Below are 6,000 nucleotides of genomic sequence, written 5' to 3'. Positions count from 1 at the left end.
GTGCCGAGCTCAAGATGGCTGGCAGATGGCCATAGTCTCATTATTTGCTGTGCTTCAGAGCCAGTGCCTGACACTCAATGTGGTTTGAGTAGCCATTATTTGTAATGCCATACATTGAGGCGCCTTTATATATGTTGTAGCGTGTGTTATGGCCATATTAGTTTTGTGATTTGTAGCTTCCAATGGACAGCAGATGGGAAAATAGGATACTAGGAGGATATGAACCATGATTCACACTACTAGTCGAAAGCTATTCTCAAAGACAGCCGTTTCTTATGGACCAATATGGCTTTAACCTCCTAAGACTCCAACTCATGCATTTTTATTTTCTCTTTGATATACAGGCTACTTGGGACTTGATGAGTGTAAAAAACAAAACATTATCTTTTTACGTGATGTAGTTTCTGAGAAACATGATGTTGACATCATAAGTGGACGCCATGCCTTTGTAGTCCAACATCTAACATTGTAGTCTTTCCACACATGTGGACACTGGCTCGTAGGAGGTTAATTCTTTACATGACACTCTGTTTAACTCATTGGCTGCCGTCGACAGAGCAAAACGTCCAATCCACCCCCTTCCAGTGGCACTTAAAGATGAGAAAAAATCCTCACATTATGAATTGGACGTCTATGATTGTCAATGGGGGGCAGGGAGCCAGATACAGATTTAAAAAAAATAGAAAAAAATCAATATTTGACCGTATACGGAATGTATTTTTATTCCGAACCACTTGTACTTGAGGGTCACGGGGGTGCTGGAGCCTTGCCAACAACAGCCAGTAAGCAGGAAGTAAGCAGGGAATATTATTATTCTTAATGAAGTTTATTTATTTATATCAAAATGATTATGGTAAATTATGAGGGTGAAATTACCCAAAATGTGATATCCAGTTATGTAGACACCAGTTATTTTTTTAAATGAGCAAATGTAGTGGCCTGGCAGAGAAAGAGTTAAAATAAATAAATAAATGAATTGCTTTCTGAAAAAAACCTCCCCTTTAACCATTGCAATAACAATTTTCCCCCACCCAGTCTTTCAATGTTGACAATCTTAATAGCATGGATTTAATATTATTTCACAAAACCTCCAGTTTGTTTGTCTCATGTGACAAATGATAAGCTGCACTTTTACATTCATATGTAATAATTTAAATGCTAGAAGTTACAGCAGTTTGTATCCATGGTTTTCATCTCATTGTTCCTGTTTTTTTACAGGAACCAAAAGTGATTGGATGATGGCTGCTATGCTGTAACAGAACCAGGTGTTTGTTATTCCCTCATTATCCTTGCAAGTTGCAGACAAAAAAAAGAGTAGACTTCCTTTTACATGCACATGTTGCATTTTTCTACTCTCCACATCCCAAAAGTTGCAAAATCCAATGAAGCAAGCCATGATTAGAAATAGAAAAGTTAGGAAAAATCAACTCTTTTAATATTTTCTTTTTTTTCTAAAGTTTTATTTTTCTTCTTAATTACAACACTGCAGGGACCAACACTGAAGGCCCGGGGAATGCAACTGCACTGCATGACTGGAAAACATTTCCCTTGTGAGGAAAGAAACTTTCAAATCAGATGAAGAAATCCTGCAGATAAGGTAAGTTTGTGCTTTTGTTTACTTGTCTTATTATAATATCAGTTGTGCTTTAAAAAAAGATGAGACAGTTTTGACAGTATAATAGTGCAGTATATAGCTTCTCTACTATTTAACTTCTGATCTTTATTTAAATGTTGTGGCACACCGTTCATGAGGATTAAGGCTGATATTTGATTTTGTGCATTTGAGTTGCAAAGTGTTGGGTAAAAGTCTGCTAAATACTAAGAGCATCCTGTGAGGATAACCCTATGGTTAAGATTCCGTTTATACACAGCAACATTTGAGATTCTGAACTGAGCACTGAATTGCATTGAACTTAAGGCTTGTAATTTGCGGCCTTGCTGAACCGTAATTCCCTTGGAAACTATTATATTTGCCTTCTGTATGTCGGCATTACAGTACATAGGAGACCAAAGTAAATAGTGTTGGGGAGGTAAAAAGGAAAAAAAGTGTTATTTTTTTTCTTGATTCTTACCTTGATGGTAGAATAAACATTGGCTGAATGTTTAACCTTGTTCTTTGTGTGAGCAAATCAAACTATGCTTGTCACCATAGAGTTGCTTTGATTTTTAGTGGGATCCGCCTAAATTAGATATAATCTGCCTGCCAAAAGTTTTTAGTTGTCATTTAAAGATAATTTTCTCCCATAGGAAAGGTTACCTGAATTTATTCATCGTTCCAAAGGCATTACTAATGCTGCAAATTTGTTGTGCCAATAATTCTATTGGTATACATATATTTTTATTATGAGGTTGTGTGTTTTAAGCAGTGTTGGATTGATAGCATTTTTGGGCCCTCGTCAATTCAGATTTAAAAGTAACCTGAAAGACTCAGGATTGCTTGTTGATGCCAATTTGACATAGAATAAATATAGAATTCATTTGTGAAACATATTTATATATATTTCTAATAATTCCACCGTTCTGAAACAACCAGATTCCAAATTAAATCTTTCTTCAGTGCTACTCCATTAGGATTTGCATGTAAGAGAAGATGATGAGTTGACAAGACTACATTTGGATACACAAGGTGTTTGAAAATTAATCTCAGATTACAAAAAAAAAACAGGATTTATGGGGATAAATCTGTAGCTAACTGTCTTGTTACAATTCAGTCAAGGATTTATTTCCTACTTTCCATGGTGTCTCTAGAGAGCTTTAATGGATGTTGTAGTCCAAATGTATTGTATTATTTGGAAAATGTGCTCCAATATATGTGCCCATTAGTCCTTGCTTTAGGCTTTGTTACATATTTCAGTAATTGATTTTCAATCCAGTCTTTGCCTTTTGGTGACCCTTCCAAAGTAACTAGTGTATTTTGACGTTAGTACCACCAAGGTGAGATGTGATAAATAACGCCCATGGCTCTCATCGTAAGCAGAAAATTAATGATCTGACAAATGGCTGATTCATTACATTAATGCACAGAGCGGGATGTTCTTCACGGGCACAAATTAGTTGTAACCAATTCATTTGCCAACGTCCATGCTATTCCCCCATCCACCCGCTGTAATTGCGACTGATTTTATTTTTCTCGTAGGTGCCGACAATCTGGTGCTAAAATCACATGATCCTAAATATTGACATGTGATATGATTTGTAACCCTTCATTAGAAAGACTGTCAACTTGTGTTTTCATTGCCATTATCATGTTGCTTAGCAACTTGTTTTCACTTTGTGCTGTCAGAGTTTCTATTGTAACTATTAAGTGCATTGGATTGGAAAATATTTCTAGGCAGGGGTGAAGTCAACAATCTAGAATATTCCTCACACGCATTATAATTTACCATTGTATACACTGTAAGAAATCACTCTTTGAAATAGCCTCTTATTTACTGTACTAGAACCTAAACATCATACGTATTTTCCAACGACTTTAACTGGCGTTTGTGGCAATTAACGCCATTTAGTATAATCAACCACTTGCTCATTTGTTTTTTTAATTGCTCTTGTGCATACAGGATGTAAATTCATCAGCTCTCAGAGACGGGAAGGGCGGTTCATTCATAAAATGAATGTCATACAGTTTTAGACAAATTGATAGTGTGGACTTTACAATTAATGCAATCCGGACTAAATTCTGCAAGTTGCGCCGTGGGGTTTAATTAAGATGAAGATTTTTATTTAGTACAACATCCAAAGAGTTACAACCAATATATAGTAACTTTAATATTAATTGGTTGCACATTTTTTTAAATGGGTGCTATGTGTAGCATTATAATGAATAAAAAATACCGAGTAAAAAAGTTTCCCAAACCAATCAGTTAATTATATTTGGGCCTTCCAAAAACTCAAATTACAGCAAAAATAAAGACCACAACCAAGATAGCACAGTTTACCACGTTAGATTAAATTTTCAGATGTTTATTTATGTAAATGAATAATATTCTCCTCAGATGATGTTAGTGTGATGCAGGAAAAATCGAAGCTTTCGTGCCTCAATGTGCAAAAATGTCAGTTGTGGCAGCACGAGCGCAGTTCATGAACTCTTCACAAAGGCAGCATTATTCCTCCAGGACTAAAGCACAATGACCGTGATCATTTGATAAACCTTAGTGCATCATTAAACATGAACAGGACACAACATTGCGCTGTTTAAGAAGCTCGCCTTGCTTACCAACCTCACCCACCGAAACAATTAGTAGCGCTTTGCAGCAAAGCGTGGGGGTTTGTCTTTATTAATCATACTGCCAAGGCTGCTGATTGCAACCACAACAATCAATGAGAGACTTTCTTACCACACAGAGTAGAGAAAATGAAAAATGAAAAGTCCACACTGTTGCCAAAGGATTCATGACGGTGGGGTGAGAGATTTTTGTTTTGTCAGGTCTTATAATTACTTTTAAAGCAGCAGTAAATTTTGTCGCTGCCCGTGCACTATTGGCAAGGTATCAGGGTGAAATATTAGGATTGTATTAGCAGGCCGCGAAGATGCTTGTTTCAGCATGTTGTGCATGACGCGCCCATCCTACTAAGCGCTCAGTCAATGAATTGTTGAAAAATATCTCGTTGAGGACCGTTGAAGGGCGTCGACCGGGCAACCCCAGCCATCATGACTAATACTAAACAAAAGCGATTAATTTTAAGACAAAATGAAAACCAATGAAAACAAGCCGTCTTTTCAAAAGGAATTAAAATTGATCAAATTAGAAAGAATATCTTAACCATAACTTTGGACGTTTTAACTGTCTTTTTTGTACAGATAATGATGTAATTTAGTTTTTTAATCCTCACATTTCTCTATTTTGGTGTTTGTCAAGAACATACAATCAATATAGAACGTAATAACAAAACAATATATCATCAGTCTTTTTTATTTGAAACCTTGTTTTGTCACGTTTCTGTTTTCAAGTTTTCTAACGAATAGAGACAAATCCTACAGAAAATCTATATTTCGGTCCTAACTACTACCAGTAGCATTGTTTATATTCCTGAAACGTAAGGTTTAAATACACTTTTCTTGAATCTCAGGCTCTTCTTTTCTAATCTATAAAGCATGTCATTAGTGTTTTTGGAGAGAAAATCCATCATGGCTTCTTTTCATGTTATTCCAATTTACGCACAATGTACACGTGATGATAATTAGTTGACGATTGTGAAGATGAAATGGACGTGCATTTTTTTGCTTTCATCTGAGATTTTAATCAATAACACATTATCCCCTTTCTGCTGCAGTTGTTACCAATGTATATTTGAACAGTACTTATCAGCATTCTTTTCCTCATAATGTTAAACAAATTGAAAGTACGTATATTTGGTATGGTTTTTAACATCCATCTGCATTTTCCAATTTATGTACTACAAAACGTTGGTTTAAAATCCAAATTATTATTGCTGTTGCTTGCAAATCATATATTCATTAATATAAAACATTTTTTACTAGAAGCCACTTTTAAATTTTTATTACTTGCAGAGACGATATTTTTTTAAAAGTTTGTGAGGATTTGCGCTATAAAACATGTTAATATTGATATATATTTTGAATGAAAATATTTTTTTGCCTTGGTATGCATTTCTAGACTGTTCGCTAAGACAATCTTTGTGGCGATGTTTTTGCTGATTATTCAGTACTTTGTATTCATGATTCAGCCTTGAAGATCACATTCATTGAATAATCTGTTTTTTTTCACTTGTGGATTGTGTTCAGAAAGTTAGTCTTATACAGAAAATAACCCAAGAAGTGTAAATTCGCTTTACAAAAAGACATTTCGTGTAACAAATTGAAAAAAAAAATGTAGATGCTATTTACACATGGCAGAAAATGCCACTGTTGATTAGTGAAAGTTGTTGATGTTCTGAGGATGGTGTTGTATTTGTTTGGAGATGTGTCGAAAATAATATAAGTAAGGGTGGAATTTTTGTTTGGGAGAGAAAGAGAAAAGTGTGCAAATATGCAACATTTCA

General features: G+C 35.1%; 1 protein-coding gene across 1 annotated transcript in view; it reads left to right on the top strand.

The window, feature by feature from the left end:
• The first annotated feature begins 1,327 nt into the window (after window positions 1–1,327).
• The window catches only part of lrfn1 (leucine rich repeat and fibronectin type III domain containing 1), a 106,215-nt gene continuing 101,542 nt past the window's right edge, over window positions 1,328–6,000 (top strand). The window contains exon 1 of the mRNA XM_077723195.1: window positions 1,328–1,597. The gene's annotated coding sequence lies outside the window, so the exon portion shown is untranslated. The remainder of the gene's footprint in view (window positions 1,598–6,000) is intronic.

This window comes from Stigmatopora nigra, chromosome 8, assembly GCF_051989575.1.
Source record: "Stigmatopora nigra isolate UIUO_SnigA chromosome 8, RoL_Snig_1.1, whole genome shotgun sequence".
Taxonomy (NCBI): Eukaryota; Metazoa; Chordata; class Actinopteri; order Syngnathiformes; family Syngnathidae; genus Stigmatopora; species Stigmatopora nigra.
The sequence above is the reverse complement of the archived record's forward strand: the minus strand, read 5'-3'. Positions and strand labels throughout refer to the sequence as shown.